This window comes from Prorops nasuta, unplaced genomic scaffold (assembly GCF_024137725.1).
Source record: "Prorops nasuta isolate Cenicafe-Biocafe unplaced genomic scaffold, Cenicafe_Pnas_1.2 PNAS00081, whole genome shotgun sequence".
In the NCBI taxonomy this organism is placed as follows: domain Eukaryota; kingdom Metazoa; phylum Arthropoda; class Insecta; order Hymenoptera; family Bethylidae; genus Prorops; species Prorops nasuta.
In genome coordinates this window covers 84,733-105,095 of record NW_027116878.1, presented here as the reverse complement: position 1 = coordinate 105,095, position 20,363 = coordinate 84,733, and the positions used below count along the sequence as shown (strand labels likewise).

The 20,363-nt window shown below is 37.8% G+C and overlaps 1 protein-coding gene across 6 annotated transcripts in view; it reads left to right on the top strand.

The window, feature by feature from the left end:
• Positions 1 to 3,757: 3,757 nt before the first annotated feature.
• Positions 3,758 to 20,363, top strand: part of Ptp36E (protein tyrosine phosphatase 36E) — an 82,845-nt gene continuing 66,239 nt past the window's right edge. For 4 of the 6 annotated variants that reach the window (XM_066745749.1, XM_066745752.1, XM_066745753.1 and 1 more), the window contains exon 1: positions 9,537 to 9,975. The gene's annotated coding sequence lies outside the window, so the exon portion shown is untranslated. Of the gene's footprint in view, positions 3,878 to 9,536; positions 9,976 to 20,363 lie in introns of those variants that run through there. The other 2 variants (XM_066745751.1, XM_066745750.1) reach the window with 2 other exon arrangements.

Genomic DNA, 20,363 nt, shown 5'->3' with positions numbered 1-20,363 from the left:
CCTATTGATTTTCGATCATTGTCTCACGCGCAAGGCAATTTTCATTTTGACAATTTTAGGGATAAATGCGCATGCATGGCGAAACGGGATACGTTGAGATAACTTATTTTTCTGCTCATCCCAGCAGCTCGATTAATTATTATTTTATTCTACTCGTATATATGCGCGAGAATTAAATAGTTTGAAAAAATAATTGAATAATTATATTATACTTGTTTTTCAACAGACTTTCTCAAATGATTGCTGCCAAGTTTACTTTGCTATATACTAAATAATAGTAATAATACATGAGAATTTCACTTTACCAACAGAATTCTGCAAGTAATGATGGAAAGTGTTATTAATACGTTTAACGCTGTTAAGGAAATTTCATAAGACGCACTTTCCACCGCATGGTGATTTTGTCATTTGCAGTAGAAATAGTGCACGCTTGGTCGGACGATGACGCGACGCGACGCGACGTGGCGCGACACGATCAAAGAAAACTTGTCGAGATTTACCCTATCCCTATCTTTTAGCAGCTTACAATTACAGTTGCAGTGTACCTTTTTACAATTAAACTTTCTTTGTCATTCAATTCATCGTCTATATAGGTACTATATTTGCTTCCTTCGTCAACTCGTTAAGGTGAAATCTTATAAAGTTTCCAGAGAACTCTCTCCGCTAGAGCTGCACAGGCTTCAATTTGTTACAACTATAATTAAAATATTTCATAATCTTGGATCTGCAATTCAAAGAACTGGCTTGCCGGATCGAGTGATTAACGGTGTAACTTGTTTATTTTTCAATTGCAGCAAAAAGAGTGCTAAAAATTATAATATTTTTCCTCGTATTTCTTTCTCAAAAGATTTCGTATTTTATCAATTACAACTACGCGCTTCTCCTCTATTATTAATACCATCGATTTTCTTATTTTTGACCAGAAGAAACCTTATACTGTTTATACTATTGAAAAATATTAAATATACCTCGCGCACTTTTTTACCAAATTTTCCGTATCGAGAAACCATTCTCATATAAATTACAGTGAAAAACAGGTGTATATCAGAGTTACCGCAGTACGTCTTTTGTTCGTATTTATAGGCATGACACTATATCAAAAATTGCTCTAACATTCCGTGCCAATTAAAATTGAAGAAGCAAACTAGTAAGGTTTAATTATTTCCAAGAAAATTTGTAATATTTGGATGAATTTTCATTTAATCCATTTGGATCCCTGAAGTCATTTAAAGTGGATAAATTAAGCATCCATGCGTATAATATAAATTAACAATTTTTAATGACATTTTAATGTTTTCTTACTTTTTATATATTTACAAAGACTATTCGAAGATTGCAAAAGGATTACATAGAAGGTTTTAGAGTTATTCAATAATTAAAGAATAATATATCAATTATACTGTGCCTTATTATCTTGTAGCTTATGTGTTTTTAGGTTACAATATATTTCTGCATGCCTGTTCTACAGCTCTAACAGTAATTAATCTTTCTTTAAAAACCCCTGTGTATACATTTGCTAGTATATATTTATGCGAAAGAGCGCCGCTTCATATTATAATTTATCAAACAATCGTTAGAGGTAGAAAGCGCAATGGAATGAGAGTTTGCAAACGATTCGAAATTGTCAGGTAGTTGGCTATGTTGGTTGAATTTGATTTTAGTTGAGAGAGAGAGAGAGAGAGAGAGAGAGAGCTGAATGTATACAGGGCACGCGGAATGGCTTATACGGTTAATGTAGCGACGCAGCATAATTAAATCTAACCACCTTAAATGTTGCGAAATGAAATCACGCCTGGATAAATCAAAAGTTTGCAAACTGCGTAGGTAGGGTGTTTCGAGTGAGCCAGTCTCTATATGAAGCTAAACGTTTATCGCGCAAATAATCATTAATCGTATACGCATACTTTTCTTTCCAAATAATATATTTAGCAAAGAAGATAATTGCATGATACTTAAAAAATAGTGTTCTCTAAAAATTTCATTATCACATCAAGTAAATTCTAAACACACATATACGTATAACCTATCTTGCTTTTGATCCACTATTCAAACTGCCAAACGAAACATCAATCACGTATACATGTCGTAGATTAATGGATCGGCCAAGTTTTATAAATAAAACATTTACACTAGAAAGTAATTGCGCAATATAAAAGATGAAAAAAAGTCTCATATATAAATACAGCGATTATAAATGATGTTTGCTTTTCCACTTGGATGATTACCTACCGGATGTCTTTTTAGCTTTTTTTGCAAATCTACAGGTGAATCACTCGGGACAAAAATATATATAGGAAATGAAAAAGAAGAAAGAGATTTCACGGAAACATTACCTATAGATATGGAGTAATGCGGTTTTTCCGGGTTATCGCCATTTTTGTTGTACGATATATTATATTGTCATGTGCATCAGGATACTGGCAGGCTGGACTAGGAGGAGGAGAGTGCAGTTGGCAACTTTTCCAATGCGAATGTCAGATGAAGCTTGGCGAGCTCCATGAATAAATTATAATAAATTAATTAAAAGATTATAGTGGAAAAAGTAAATGCCTGCAGTAAGGGTATTGCTTCTACAGCAGAGAGAGCTTTACGCTTAATTTATGGAGTAGACGTGTATATAAACGTTGTTGACGAAGGATCTCCTGCCAATTCCCCAAATGAATCGATCATTCTGACAAAGGGACGGATACAGCAAGATCAATATATATATATATATATATGTTAGCCTATAGTGCCATTACTAATTAGCAATGTAAATCATGATAAGGAAATTAATTTTCCCTATACTCTCGCTACGCGCTCTACGTATATACATACGCGTCTACCCTCTTCGAATCTCAATCATTTTTCAGCATTTCGTGCGCACGATGAAAACTGCTATAATCATCATATAGCCATATTATTGCAATATGACTATTTTAAGGGATCGTTAATAAAGCTCTGAGAAATTTCAAAACAATAATAATTTAAACATTTTATTCAACTGCTTTGACTGACATATGGCATGACCTTGCAAGTGTTGTATGGCAAAGAGCCGCATCGACACACATGTATATATGTATATTATAAAAGTATAAAGTTCCGGGGGGCTTCACTTGGCAAAACACGTGGACAAGAGCACGACGCGCTTCATTTTCATAAGGCGATCGCGAGAGAGACGCGTAGCAATAATTTCTATAATAGTTATATACATTTTTAACGAGTAGTTTAACGAATCAGTGTCAATTAACTAAACGTCTTTGCTGGGTTGACGTAAAAAATTCCAAGCGGACGTCTTTTCACAATATCGGCTAGTCTTCTCTTCTTAAAGAGAGAGAGAGAGAGAGAGAGAGAGGTGGGATGTGGCCGCGTGCCAAAACTTTCAAGCTGTTAGCTCGCGTCCATATTTGAGCCGTTTCCCGCATGCAGGCCGAGCAGGCAGGCACGGGGCCGGGCACGGGCGTCGGGCAGCGCGAGAGTTCTCCCCACCCTCGAAACTTATTCCTTTCCTTCCCCCGGAGAACTGCTCAAAATTAGCTCCCCCCGCCACCATGAGTAAATCCACATCCGGTCATTGGATTTTCTAATAATTATTTTACACTATATATATATATTAGGAATATGTAGGAAAGGGATATATTATCGCGATGAAGAGAAGTTCTGCTGATCGATAATATATATATTTAAGGTATTTTGCATGCATTGGAATTGGCAGGAAAAATGTATAGGGTAAGTTGGGGGAACCGATGGAAATAGTCGAATCGTAGATGCGCCATGACGTTTTTAGGAATGAACGATGGATGGTCGATCTTGTTGTGGTTGATATGATATTTTGGAGAAGCTGAACGTTAACTGCGCTGGCGAGCCGCCAGCTAGATCCACCACCAGTTAAATCCCCGTAAGTATATTTCTATGCTTTTTGTAGAAACACGCTACCTCTTCCTTCCCCTTTGGAACAACTCCTACACCGTTGCTACACGCTCCTTGATAATTCGAGCGCGGACGCGCGCGCATATCCGCAAGCTTCGCATTTTCTTTCACATTGGTCCGAGGATTAATTTTAAGCCCAACATTTTTATAGCCATACTGTACTGACCGTTTATCAAATCTTGCTTGCTATATGTATAGTTGCTATTAATATTTATATCTCTCGCCTCTCTGTATGCTATGTGTGTGTGTGTGTGTATAATTAAAATATATTCTTTTTAGCTATACAAATTAATCTCACACTGTCTGCTACTTAAATCTATTTCCCTTTCACTTATACCATGCACTTCTTTCCTGCAATTAAATTTTTGGTAAATGGTCTACAATTTTATAGAGGAAATATCATTTTAAATCTGGGGGAAAACCTCTTATCCTTATACCTACTACTTAAAAGTAATCCAAGATATTTTTTCTTCGCAGAGACATTTCTTTCTTGGTAAACATCTCCTTTGCTGCTCCATTACTTTTGAAAAACAGCAGATTCTCTCTCGTCGAGAAACGAATATATTTGTTCCTTATATTAGACTGCGGATTTTGCAATAATATTCCGTACCAAATCTTCCTTATACCGAAATGCATGTATTTACTTTTATTAAATTACTAAAAAAACCTAAAGAAATAATGAGGAAGAATTAGAATTTAAAGGGAATGACACGATGCTGTTAAGAAGAATTATGTTCATAGTACAAAAAAATCTGCTCCTCCTATATAAATAATCTTAAGAATTATTAATTTCAAGCAAAGTAAAAAAAAACACGTTTTGTTTTTTATTTTCCTAATGGTACTTACTTCACTTTGAACAGTCATACAAGGGGAATTTTTTTGTTTTTTCTATACAACCGTTTGTTTCTTATAGCATGCATATAATCATCTATATATAGCTTTTATCCCGGCCGGTAGCTTTCCAAAACACTTTGGAATTTATCATTTGATCCACACAGTTGTCTAAAAAATATTTCCATTTGAAATAATAAATGCACACGAACACAGATACGAATGTGTATGCGCGTATACCCGCGGCCACACAAGCACATGCACTACTTCAGAGAGACCTACGCCTATCAGCATTTTCAAATGAAAATTTCTCCCAAACAACTGCGCGAATGAAGTGAAAAACTTGTGAGAGGGATTTGCAAAGCTTTTCGTAGATAGGCTACAAAAATATCCAATAAAAACAGGGTGGTTTCGTTTGAAAAATCGGTTTTACTTTTCTATTATATCCATAGAACATTTCGAGGTCAAATAAGTGTCGCCATAAATTAGTCTAGAAAAAGTAAGAAAATAAAGAAAGATTCGTAGCCTTTTTTTTTACATTTGTTTACAACTGCATTTCGCGTTTCTCAATATAATTAATAATGGGGGAGAGCGATGAGACTTTACGAACACCCCGTATAATAGTTATATGATTTAGCAAGGTTCGCGAAGAAGATTGAGTCGACGTACGGGCTCCACTTGTCGGAGTTAACACGTTCCGTGGAGGGGAAAGATGAGGGAGGGGGGTGTTTCGTAGTTATTTATAAGTTCGAGGGTCGTCGTTTAACCTTGCCCGACGTGGACCGCCAGGCATGTCACCTAAGCGTTTTATTACGATATTCCTACGCCGTCTTACGTCTCGGTCCAATTGGGTCAGGTCCACGCCTCGTTTTCCGTCGCAAAACATTTATATCGGCAAATGTTTGGCGGAAAAAAAAACTTGCCATTTCTTAACTGTCGCACACGTACATACGTCTCTATAATATATGTAGCATTGAAAGAACGCTTCGTCTACCATAAACCGCTCATCGATAACCGGTTTGCCCAACAGATCTTTCATTGTTGTGCGTTTTTTTATTTCATCATCAATTCGGTCGATATTTGAGATGATACAGTGGGAATGAAGCCGTTGTATAGACGAGAAATTTTCTAAATCCGAATAAAAAGGATTTCGGTGCGCGGTGCGAATAAGAAAGCGTGATTTTCTGTCAATGTGCCAAAATAAAATCCACGCGAAATAATAATAGGGCTGTGAAATGATGTATGTGCGCGCGAGAAGCTGCAGGTCTAAAACGCAAGCTTAATCTGACTGAGCGAGAGCGGCTCGCACGTACTACGGCTCAAAGAATTTCTCACCTATACACACTAAACGCGCGCTTCCTCAACCTTAGGTCGACCACCGTCTCGACCATGTGTAATTCAATATCCCGCTGCCATTAATGACTCGAATCTAATCTCACTCTTCTTCCTAATATACAATCTCCATACTTTATACCGCTCTATTTCTCTACCCTTTATGCTACTTTACATATAGAATTATTATGCAATCTATATGTGTATATATATATATATATATAGAGAGAGAGAGAGAGAGACGTAAGTTTCTCTCCTTTTAAACATCAGATAACTTTTAAACTCGATGGTCAATCATTTTCAATGTCTTAATTTTCTCTCTCTCTCTCTCTCTCTCTCTCTCTCTCTATATATATATATATATATATATATATCAATTGATACTCCATTAGAAGACACACGAGAGCCGTTGGAATGAAATAATCTGCCATTTCATCAGCAGCCATGCTACAATGCTATTGTTAAAAGTATATGCAATTTTATATAAGAATTTTCTGCAAAACTATACGAGATGGGGCAATTAGAAATTGAAGGCGGTGATAAATGAATAATTTATATATGTCTTTATATAAAAGGAATTTAGTACTAGAGATATATGCCATTGGTTTTTCATCCATTTTTTCTGCCTCGAGTCGAATCCGCTCGTAAAACTGCTCTGACACGTGGAGTTTCCAAGGTATTCCAACTTTTAGATGCAGAAACAGCTGTTTTTCACTCTTCTTTTTTCAACGATTTACACTATTGGCAGTAGCTGTTAGCTATGCAGCGGCGTTCTACATTTTCTTGAAAATAATTTTACTTGGCCATGCAGTCGCGTGACTTTCAAAAACTCAAAAATTCTCATAGCTCCTGGCTACTGGACATAGGAGACCTGTGTACAGGAGGTAGGGACTTTATAACTCTTTTGAACAAGAATCGACCTACTAAATGAGGTTGAAGTTTAGGGTAAACCATACTAAATGTCATCAAGACGTTTTACTGTGCTTGGTAATTTTTTTTCTTAATTCAATACGTTAAGCGTTATATTAATCAGTTTCCGAATGTTAAAAATTCAAATTGATATACATCAACAAAATAAAAGGATATCGCGCAATAAAATGAAAGATATTTTAAAACATTTATTCTCTAGTAAAAATGATTTTTAATATATATTATAAAACTGTCATTATTGTGGATTGTTGAAAATAGTCACAGAAAATGGCTGTTTTTACGCCTAAAAGTACTAAGTATAATGCCCTGGAAAGTCTGCGTATATGATAGAGAAATTGTATGACAGGATTTTGTTTAAGCGAGAGAAACTAAATAAGAAATCATTGTGAATAATCACACAAGTATTTCAATTACTTTCATTTTCTTTACTTCTGTATGTAAACTAATATCCTTATCTATAAAGATTCAGAAAATTTAATAATTTTAACAACTATATTTCAAGCAGGAATGCATATAAGTATATATATACACCATGAGAGAGAGAGAGAGAGAGAGAGAGAGAGAGAGAGAGAGAGAGAGAGAGAGAGAGAGGACGAAGGGGCGATCTTTAAAGGCATATTTAATTCTTTTCTTTCTATATTATTATTTTAGTAGTTTGTTATAGTGGCACATTTTTCAAGTTTCGATCGACCAAGTTGGTTGGAAATGTGGATTAGTTTTATTTGGATAGAGATCGTGTGTGAGTTTAAATATATATATATATATATATAGTATATAAAGGTTTTTCTGGTTAAACGTTAAAAGTGTCTTTTTTTCAAAAGCGAACATTTCATCGTTTCGTTTATTCAAAGCGAGTGTCAATGCGGTGAAATATGCTTTCACGATGCATATATAGAGAGACGGGAAATCTGTGTCACCGAACACTCCCTAAGCTTTAGACTTGGAATAAGATCATCGCTGAGACGCTTCCAAAAAACTATATAGCATATTTACATCGAGCCAAGAATCTTCCTTTCTCGAGGAAACAAAAGCATATTCTGCCACGATATAAATTATGGCTTTCGAATTTAGGGAAGAGAGAGTTATTCATTAATTATAAAACAATAATATTTTATTCACACAAATCTTCTGTATAAAAGGATTTTTATTTGTACATTATTGTCTGTAACTATTCATGTGTGTGTGTGTGTTCAGACGGCCTCGAATCGAAGAACCACTGGATTCCAAAAACAATTGTGGAAGTAGCGAAGATAAAGAAAATGGTACAGTCGGATCGCTACATTTATCTTACAGCTTAAGCTTTAAATCTTTTCTTAAAAGCAGTATATATACTTAATGATATACCAACGTTATTTTTCTGCCTCTTTTCTAAATATTTTTTCCTCTTCTCTTGTTGAAATTAGATTATACGTCTTGCATGTATAGTTTCGAGGAAATGAGTTTTGCATAATAAGCACGTATAAAAATCAATATATAATAGATAAGTTAAAGATAATATTATGGTATTTTCATAGGAGAAAAATATATATGAAATTAATGGAGAATGGAAGTTTTCCAAAATTTTCCAACAGAGAGAAGGAGCAGAGGGAGAGTGGTGATGTTGTTGTGTTGTCATAACATCAGAAAGGGCTTGGTCGACTGGAGTGTTCCTTCGGTATAGTAGTAGCGTCTCTGGCAAAAGACAAATTTCCACTTGGTCCATTAAACATGGCATTTGTGTATTTTGTTATACGCTTTATTAGCGTTATTATCAGTTTTGTCGGTAGTAATAAAGATATTGCTTTCGAGAGCCTCATAGCGTATATACATAAATATATATATATATATATATATACTATTTTTGTAATAAAGCCATAACGCAGCTTAATTTATCTAAAAAATTGAAGAAATTCGGTACTCTACGAATGTGACGACTCGAAGAAACGTGGCGAGTATAAACTTTCGATCATTATAGAGTCTTATAATGAGACGAGATTTTGCAGGTATCGCAGTTGGAATATAATCTGGGTGGAGAGCTGGCTTGGTTTATTCGCAAAGAGCTAGTATTAAATAAAAATGAGAAATTGCAGTTGATTTATTTGAGGATTGTGGAGAACGTACATCGAGATTACAAAATATCTTATGGATCTCTCTCTCTCTCTCTCTCTCTCTCTCTCTCTCTCGAGAGAGAGAGAGAGAGAGAGAGAGAGGAGGAAGTTTTCGAAGGGCCTGGGTAAGAAGACTATGTTGAAATTTCGTGAGATGGATCCGAGCGTTGGGGACCACGCCCTCGGCGAAGAAGCGCCGTGACGCCGACTCCGACGCCGGGGCGTCCCCTTCCCTTGCACCGCTACCGCTGCCGACGCCACCACCGCGCGGACGTCCCGGCGCCGAGGCTGCTGCCGTTGCCGCCGACACTACCACCACCACTACCACTACCACCACCACCATCACCACCACCACCACCACCACCACCTCCACCTCCATCTCCTCCTAGTCGGCAAGAAAATCCAACTCGGCTGACAAACTACTCAGTCTCTCACGGACCTCGTGATCGTGTTAACGCCGTCGTCGCTGTCGAGCTGGCCAACGTCAGCGTAGCCGTCGTTAACGCTGTCAGAAATCCATCAACTGTCCTACCAATGTACCAGCAACACTTTCGCACTTGCATACGTGCTTTTTAATTTAACCCTCGCGACACGAAAATTTGGCCAACCTGTTATCGCAGTGTAATTTTTCGTCAGTTCTATATATACGCAACCGGTAATTACCTATTCCTCGAGGATAATTGGATAAAGTGTGTGTGAGAGAGGGAGAGAGGATTTTAGGGATTTAAGGATTTGCTGGGTGCGAGGAGTTGGAGTCGAACTGGACTGCGGACAAGTGGTGTTGGCGAAACATAGTCAGGCCGCGTGTCACTGACGCGTGTGCCGAGCCGACGCCTCCTCCTTCCACAGAGAATTCCTTGGCTGGCGGCTGCTGACACTGACGGTGGTATGTCTTCCATATATGCATCGGCCTGCATCCCCGTGCAATCCAGTAGCACCATCGGAATTATCCCCTCGGCCGGCCCCCTTTAACGTTCCTCACAAATATCCTCCCAGTACTCCTTACTCCGCGCGCGACTGGCCTTTGCTCCCGCATGCCTCTCTCTCTCTCTCTCTCTCTCTCTCTCTCTCAACCATATACACATACAATCATTATATTTTCGCGCCATGCAAATACACGCGGTAAGCTAGCTGCTATAGTTTTCTCGCGAGGAAATATATAGTATAGATTGATGAGGAAGGAAAGGTATCGGGGTTGTCCTGAGAATTTATTCTTGCGCAATGTCAGGGGTGCGTTGCTCCCCGTTCCGAGTAGTCTCGGTGACCTCGAGATTCGAGCCATGTAATTGGCAAGGCGGCCAGCCCACTGACGGACGGCCAAATCTAGCCGAGAGTACACTTTCTTTCTTAGCGAAACTCGTACACACACACACACACACATCTTCCCCCCCCCCCTACGCTCAACATCCCTTTCCTCATCTCGTATACACGCATTCTGCGATAATCATGCTGTTTCCTCGACTCGATCGTCTCAACCATTAAAGTCTTTTGTAACCCAAACTCTATGATATTTTCCTCTTGGAGCTAAATTTCACAGCGCGCATTTGACGATAAAGTCTCTCCTTCCTGCTGCCAACTCACGTCTCACGCTCGCCTAGCTCCTCCTGCAGTTAAACTTCCATTTATGCTAGACCGCTCCCGATAGTCACTCGCCTATTTCATCGCGCGTCCGACATCCAAACCCTTTTCTCGCCTCGAATATCTGCACCCTATCGACCCCCTGCATGCATCGACATTTCCAACCGCCCTGCAACCGACTATAACCCCAGCCAACCAACCTCCACCCTCTTCCACACCCTAAATTATATTAATTATATATATACATGTATATATGTATATGTAAAACGAAGCAGGAGATATCAAATGCTATTATAGCGAATGGAAAAGAGAAAATCTGCCAACGATCCTTCGGGGTAGCTCGCGCGTTCTGCAATATCCCCTTTCACAAGTATTATTATTATTATTTAAATATAATAGGATTAAAATGTTCAATTTACGATCGCGGACGCTCGCATTACACATATAGAATCGTTGGTTTCCCACACAATTATTGGCACGAGCCGGTCCAACGCGTGCTTTTTATACATACACCACTTCTGCAATTGGTCACTTAGTTCAACTAGGAAAACAGTATCTGTGTGTTACCACTTGTACGATGCAACTCGCGGCTGCATATGAAGCGTGTGCACCCAGAATACCATATAATCACTAGTAAAATGGAGCATCCCTTATGCAACAGCCTCGCGCAAAGGCTAAACATTAATTTGCATCTTACGTGAATTTAAGCGGCTCGTCGCGTCGATCCTCGATTAATTTTCCATCCATTAATTTACCACGGACCAATTTAATAATATTCTTTCGTAAAGCTGTAGGACGAGCAACCTTGTTTTGCAAGGGAGAAATGCCTGGTGCAATTTCCCTTAGCTCTGCTGTATACCGTTAAACTGGTATTTTTGTCAGAAAAAAGAATTGATAAAGAAAAAAAAGAAAACAGGAAAAGTATAAAAACCAAACGCGAAAGGAAAGAAAGAAAGAGCGATAAAACGTTCCAAGTAGATTTTTTTTTATTTTTCGAAACGTCGGACTGGTGGACGACGCGAGCTGGTTATTCGAACGTCCACGTGTGTAATGTAAGGGCTGCTGCTCGTGACAGTCCTGTCAGCTTTGGACAAACGGATAATCAGATATATGTATATAGTAAATACATATATGTACGCGTGGCTGTGATTGGACTCTTGTGTGTATCTCGATGAAAAGTACATATAGGAATATGCGTATATATATATATATATATATATATATATATATATACATGTGCAGTGTATGTAGTAGTGACACGTATAACTATATTGATATGACGTACAGCATGGACATGGAGGGATATCTCAAGTGGCTGTCCGTTGAAAATAACGGGCGCTCAATAGCGGAGAGAGAGAGAGCGCGAAGCGAAAAACTTATAGTGCAGCCTGGTGGCCGTGCCCGTCCTGCCGGCTGCCCCACTCGTATGTATATACCATCGACCAACGGTTTAACGCGAAATTCAAAGGAAAAACGTGTACGATCAATTTGTTCATGTTGGATGAACTTGCCATTTCTTTGATCGTTATCGCCAAAAGCAGCCCCTTGCATGCCCTTACTTAAATCCCCGCACGAAACCACCACTTATACATATATATATATACACACTCTCTCTGCAAAATTATAATCTTATAGGTATAAAGAGTAGCAGCAGTTTTCTTATGATATAAGTATGACGGCCGTATAGAAGCAAGGGGATGGATGATGTATTTAGCAGGAAGGAAAACCCATGGCACGGCTGTGCACCGCATGCAAGGCAGCTTTTCCTTTCCGTATGACACGTTACTTTTATATTTCTCCAGACGCTTTGCCATATTCCATCGTCACGTTCATCTCGAGAGAACGCGAGTTTACCGATAAACTCTATTCCGGAATTATATGCTTCGGCCCTAATGAGCCGTAATACATTAATGTCGCGGCTAAAACGGAATGGCGCATCGCAGAGACGAAGCTGAAACGTTCCTTCGACGACGAGCTCAAGGGATATGTATTTGATTATTTATCAGCGTGTTTACTAGGCCAAAAGAGGCAATTTAACCGTGCGAAATTTCCACGGCTTATTTACTCTTATCCGATATATATAGGATATTTCCTGCATGCATATTGTATAGAATCCACAAATTCACAAGGTTTGACAATTTATGCACGCGTATATCTGCGTGCTTCGAATGACTTTTCCGCACACACACCCATCCTCCCTTCCCTAAACAAATACACACTATCGGGTCATGGTCATAAAAGTCTCCTTTTCTTTTAATTCCTATATATGTATATATATAGCTACGGTATAGATATGAAAGATTTCAATTTTTTACACAACAACCTTTTCAAGCATTTTTCCATTAGCACCGAACACAATGTTTTTTTACGAAAAATTCTTATCTCTTATAATTACAAAGATAAGCAGAATTTTACATTAATCGTCCGGGTCATTTCAAATGTGGTGCCCGTCCTCTACACGTACATACACTATAGTATACATATATATGCAGGACTCTCTTTTTATTTGGAAACTTTTGAGAGGGAAATGTCTAGGTGGGCGAATATTTTTGCGATTGCTTAAATTTAGCAGGCCAATTCGTATGTCGAAGAGAGGTTCCATGTATACATGAAAATTTAGGTTAGGCGATTCTTTTTTCGCCACGGGATTTCCCGATTATTTACGATGCGCACGCCGCGCGTTTCATCATAAAACTTATTACGACGGGGAATAACGGAGTAGTGCTCTAACAGAGTCTGAAGGCGGCCGCGGCGGAAGGAGCGTGTAAACGAAACAAGTCAGGCAGAATGAGGGTGGCAACCTCGCGAGACGTCCAACTGCTGGGACTATTCGACAGATTTTCTCCAGCAACTATCGCGCACGCGTCCGCCCTATAAGAAATAATTCCCCTGGGATTAGTGAAATTGAAGAAATTTTACACATCCAGGGTTACGATTACCGAGCTCCTCTATATTTCACCTTTATAAAGACGCGCACGCGCGCAGCTTACTCGCTCGTCTCATCATGCAGCCACGGAAATCACAAGCTTCCCTAAAGATTGCAATGTATATAAATAATAATGCTAGCAGAGAGTTATCACTTTCTTTTCAAATTAAATCATTGGCATGCAAATTTCTTTGATAAAGAGGTGAGAGGAGGAGCATGGAGCATTTTTGCACTATTTATATAGTTCCATAACAATAACTCTTACGGTACATTATGGCTGTGAAACAGGGCTGGGTAACCCACAGCTATAGGTGTAATGGAACTACATAATTTATACGGCACGTAAACTTGTACGATTGGTTCTTAAAAATATTCACCGCTCGTATATATCTCGATCACAGCACAATTATATGTATATATACATATATATATGATGTTCTATGACCTTTTCAGCTTTTTAATCACACTTTTTCTACACATTGTAGAATCTCGGTGTGATACACCATATACCTCATCTACTTTATTTCACAATTCAACCAATCCTTCATACGTTCAACTGACAAAGGCGATTAAAAATTAATTAACGCGAAAGTTTAATGATGCTGGAAAGTGATGGTATAAATCAACCAATTGGCCTGCAGCGCGAGTGTTATTTGAAATAGGATCACTATGTAAATACTTTAATTCTTCTCTTATGGTCAACTCCAATTTTCTCTCTCGCTTCATCTCACAGTAATAATATAAACAATAGATATGCAAGTCAATCGCGCGCCAATATTATCTCTAAATAAAAGTACAATACATTTTCATACACGATAAATATGCTTTCTTACAAAATAAAGAAAATAATAATCGAAATGCTAAAACTCTATATTTTGTCAATAGTTGATGCAAATTTTTCTACATTCTAGCGATTAATATTGCTGCAGGGCCAAGCTTAAATTTGTCTTTACTCAAATGCATGTGTGAAAGAATCATTTTTATAAGATTTTATATTATCATCAGTGAATATGTAGTCAAAGTTTATGAGAGTCTTTCCATTAAATTGCTAAATATTGCACAGTTTTTAGCGAGTAATTGTTGAAAAATTAATTTCAAAAGTATAATGCAGTATCTCTTAAGAGTATTACTCTAAAATTTCGTGCTTTTACGATAAAGTTCCCTGGATTGTACATCGCATAGCGTTTTCAACACCGTTTGCTCTCTTTATATATATATATGTAGTTGCATGCATGTCTTTGCAAAGAGAGGACGCGAGCCAATACTACGCCGCACGACTCTATATACGCTTACTTTAGCTGCAATCATTATGTTCGAATGTTCACCGTCATAAGTCGCTACTTGTGCTTATTTAATGAACCTTTCCAACTATGTAGTTTTAACCCCATGACGAATGCAATTGAAATTAGTTGTGATGTCAACGGACGTATAATAATGCATGAGCAAAAGGAGGACGCGCTGATCGTATCAAGCTCGTGAGTGACAAAGGCAGGCACGCGGACGCATCAGGAGAATATTCGCGAGGGATGAGCAGAATGCTTCGCCGCCACGGCAAAAATCAACTTTTTAAAAGTTGATCATCCAACGCAAAATAGCTATATATATATATATATATATATATATATGGGGCTCTCTCTCCAATGAATTACACAATTAAACTTCCTAAAGAAGCAAAGTTGTTGTGTCATAGAGAAATTTCAAACGTTGAAATTATTTAAACGCCGCATATTATACCTCAGGACGATTATTATAGTGAAAAACGCTAATTGCGCGCAGCTTGGACAAGCTTTCTATATATACGTATAGACTTTTTTTTCGATAAGCATAGGCTGCTCCCTGTGCGCGATCCAACGATTTTGTTCATTGTTATTTTCGATGTATGTATTTTTCTTTTAGGATGAAAATACACCATTTTCTTCCTATATATTATTATTTTCTAAAATATACTTGGATCAAGAGAATCGCGCGGGGGAAATATTCTACTAATTATTTTATAAATTCATTCCTTCTTCTCTCTCTCTCTCTCTCTCTCTATCGCTCTTCTGATTACTCGAGCTTGATAATTTACCGGTGATTATCCTGCACTGCAGGTTAAGTTTATTCTTACTTCTGTCGGCGAATGTTTCAATAGATGAGAATTAAATCTTGCTAACCACGGCCTGTATACTATATATGCATGCGAGAGTCATCAGCTGCTCTTGTCATAAACCTTATGACTTTTTCGCCATGAAAATTTCATCTATTACTTATTAAATGTTCTTCCTTAATGTATACTCATTTTAATTTTAATCAAAAGACTTGGGGCAATTTATGTAAGGGAAAAGAAAAAGGATTAGACAAAGTAGGTAAGGTTTATTTGCCTATTTAGCTGCTCATATAATCCCTCAGGCCAAACATTATTCCACAGGATGCTAGCTGTCAAGTCTGGATTTCGCCCGAGTCCCAATTAGAATTCAATCAGCACCGGGGATTACGGCCAGTTGGATGGCATGGATCAATGAATATGTATATACATATATATATATATATATATATATATATATATGTGTATATACACATACACATGCATCAGTCATAATTTTCTTAATGGGGAGCTTATAAAGTTACACATTTTAATACCTTGCCATGCAATTAAGCGGTAACCGCAATTTCTTGTCTCGAGAAACTTTGCTAGAAAATATATATAGGTATATTCTAATTTTCTTGCGTGAGAAGGTTTGGTCCTCTGAAGCTAGATTTTATCAATATCTTTCATACCTAGAATAAAGAAAATAATATGAATTAAATTCAATTGAAATGGAAAATTACGTTCGACACTCGTTATTATATACTATATACGAGTAAGATGCATGCGACTGTAGGCCCAGTCGATTCTATTATGAGCGCCCAGTGAATCGGTGGATTTTTATTGGAGGAGAATTTACTTTTCAGCGCAAGAGAGATCAAAGGGGAAAACTTGAATTTTTCGATATTTCGCCTCGTAAGCGTGGCTCACGTTCTTGGGAGCTTCAGATTTCTCGGACTTGGTCGAGGATTCTCAGTCTTCAAGGTTTTTCGCTATCGTCCACTACGTTGATATTCGAGTGTTCAATGTACTAGAAACTATTTGTCTCAATTCCCTTTCCCACATTTCGGACACTCGCTCATCCTATTCTCTTCAGTCGATATACATAAATAATCGGGACAAAGATATCTTTTTCTCGTTGGTTATCACAACATATTATTTATAGACAATAATCGATCGATGCAGTAGTTATGCAGCAATGCGAAGAAAATTAAAAAGCCAAGTTTCACGTACAATACAATTGCATGTTTATATATACTGAAACGTTTGATCTTTCATCAGCCATAATCCGATTGGATTTCACCAACTTTTCTACTCTCTTCTTCTTACAATAATGGTATGATGATATAAAGTTTAGTTTTACCTTTAAATTCAGCATTTTTTTATTTATAAATTTTTGAGAAAATGGAATTTTAAGTTTTTACGGCATTGCTTATTTTTCTATTATCATAAAAACTTGGAGAGGGGAGCAAGTTTCCAAGTATGTACAGGATGTGCATCGGCAGAATCGATTTCACTCGAAAAGAAATACACACGTAGAAGCAGCCTCGCGAATTTCAAGCAATGTAAAACTTTCGACAAACTCTTCCCCAGTTATTCCTTCCGAATCCTTTTCTCCCTTTCTCTGAGATTCTTCTCGGGATATCCATGGTAAAAAATTCTCGATGCATTTAGCATAACGGTACTCGGAATTATACATAGAGCTAGCAGTTCAAAAGACACACACCAATTAGATTATATATCTTCAACTCTTTTCCCAATCATCCGCATTATTAAAATATCATGTGAACCATGCACGTACTCTTCTTATACAGTGTACGCGTGCTGCATATAGTATATTTTTCTTTCTTATACCGTAATTTCCCACACCGTTACGCCTGTACGCGTAGACTTTTTATTTTAAATATATATATATATATATATATGTATGTATATAGTAACGATATATCTATACGCGTATAGCTCGTGAAGAATCAGTGTTGGTTGTGCTTTTCTCAAAAAAATAAATTCATTTAGAGATGCATGATTATTACTTGTTCTTGTGTCGAAAATTTGTACGGATCGCAAATTTCTCATTGTACCTATACTACTTTACTAACAGCTGAGATATTTTGTGTAATAAAACCGCGGTGGTGAGGAATTTAGAGGTCGTGGCTGGTCAATAACCGACCTTCGAGAACAGGAAAGCTTGGTCGTTCAATGCTTACAGAACATTTAAAAATAAACCCAGCAACGGAGCTCTCGATTCGTAAGCCTTGAAAGCTTGCCTCTTCGAGAACTTGCGGTATACGAACCAAAATGAATTCCATAAGACTGCAGGTGCACAACTCCGTTACTTCTTATTTATTTTTTATTACAACAAATACCCAATTCTACTCATCAGAAATGAAAAAGTCTTCGTCTCTTTAGAAAAGGTTAAAAAAGGAAACTATTCTTCTTTCATACTCCAGTTGTTTGTATTCGATCGTTAAAATTACTATTATTAATATTATTATTACATCCTCATTGTCCAGAAGAATCTACTTGGAACGAGAGAAAAATGTACTGAAATGTAAAGTGTTGATACGGAGGCCCGGGTGCCTTTGTGCCAGGAAGACCTGAAAATTAATTTTTTCAACAATCTCCGTGATCACTCGAGGTAGTATACAGAAGCATTTTTGTGTGTGAAGGAAAAATTTTCCTCGACATTTATCCCTCTCAATGGCGTGCGTGCTAGTTGGCAATATCCAATTGAGCATTAGCCAAGATAATTAGTCAAAAAAGTGACGAGTAAAGAGTGGTAAAAGAAAGGGGGAAAAAATAGGAGAGAAAAGCCTTTTTTGTGCGAGCTTTAATCAAGTACTTTTGTAAAAAACTTTTCTCACATTAGAAAAGAGCCTGAAAATTTATTAAAGTACCGCGCATTCATAAAAATTGTAATTTTTGCCACAATCCCTGTAGATGCTTTTTCCATCGTACCATGCCTCGTTAAAGGATCGATCTTAGCTATTGGATATCAGAGGGTTGTTGCGTCTCTTTCCCTTGGCAATACTATATACTATAGTGTTGCTCTTCTTAGTTCCTCGCTTGGTATGTCGAGGCGATAAATAAAGGCGGGAAGTTCGAGGGAGGGGGAGGGGTCAGAATAATCTGCTAAAGCCCATAAAAGAAAAGAAAAAAAATGACGCGTTCTCCCTTTCCTTTTATTCGCGACGTCACGTAGTCCTCCCAGGCTGCCAGTCTTTTTCTTTTTCGTAAATCCAATACACTCGCTATCATTCTTATCTTACTTTTGCTATCTTCAACGATTAAACGTTATAAGGAAAGCTCTCCAGACCAGCTCTCCACCCCAATCCTTTCCCTCCCCATGACAAAAGTTATAGTAATAAACCACTGTGTTCGAAATATATATGTATGTAACTATTAACTTTTAACGCACAAGTCCACATTAATCAAAGACATTATATAATTGTAACTTGCTGAAGAAGAACGTATTACTGTAATTTTATATAAGGAGCAATAATTATTTACACCCTCCACTTGCATATAGAGATAAATGTGGCACCGTTGTACTCTCGCATTGAGGTGAGAACATCCAACTCTGGGATATTTATATATGCCTGAGAAAGGGTTAAAACATGGATCTGTTGAGAAAGATTGGAGGAGGGCCCTCTCCCCCTTCCCCTTGCCATGGGCTTGCATTAGCAGTTGCCTTACATAATTTATATATAGTACCTGTAGTTTCTATTACTGCGAATGACCTAGTCCATGCAACGATCGGCTAGCCCACAGGATCGACCCTATCCCACGGGGGGAGGGGGGGGGGGGGGAAGCAGGGAAATGAAATTAGGTTACCCCCCCCCCCCCCTCCCTCTCCTTCTCCTACCATTTATCTGGTTCTTGATACGTACGTTTTCGCTATAAACATGGCAGATATTCCATGGGAAATTTGTTTAATCGCATCGCACAATTTTGTCTCCTATTGTCCATTTCAGATTAACCCCGTTGCATCTCACGAAGGCGCAGAAACCTGATTAGTGATTAAGACAATGATACAAATACAATTATCCTGCTTTTACCTCCTCTATCTATCTACCGGCAGGCAAGAGAAAATTTAATTTCTCTCTCCAATCATATCTAGATGCGGTCTCGCTGCAATTACAGCTCCCTTAATTTGATTGAATTTCTTTCATTCCCTGCACACTTTTCTCTCGCCTCTTATTTCTCAGGATACCTCTAATTGGTATTTCTGCACTCTTACATATTGCTTTATTTGTATAATTACGTTATGTTGCATCACACTTAAAAATCCTGTATAGGAGAGTTAGGGATTAGTTGTAACAAAGGTATATACGAGTCGTATATGTATAAGAGGCTTGATTACAGAATGATTTTTCAAAATTTTCAACAGAATTTTCAATGAATATTTCGAATACGACCGACTCTCTTATGTAAAGAGCATAATCAGAGCCTGTTCGAAACTGAAGGTAAGAGCTAGCTTACGCTCAAGCATTTTCTTTCAGCCACTACATACTGGTTAACCTCGAGAATTCTTAACCCCGCGCGCGTGTGGTATACAAATAATTATACTGATTACATTAAAATAGAATGTGGATAGAACGATTCGAAGCAAACATATTTAATGGGATAAGGTTTCGTGAAATTTTCCTGATATTCGAAAGCTAAGCTCGATGCCAAATTGCCCTGAATCTAGTTCAGTGTTCGA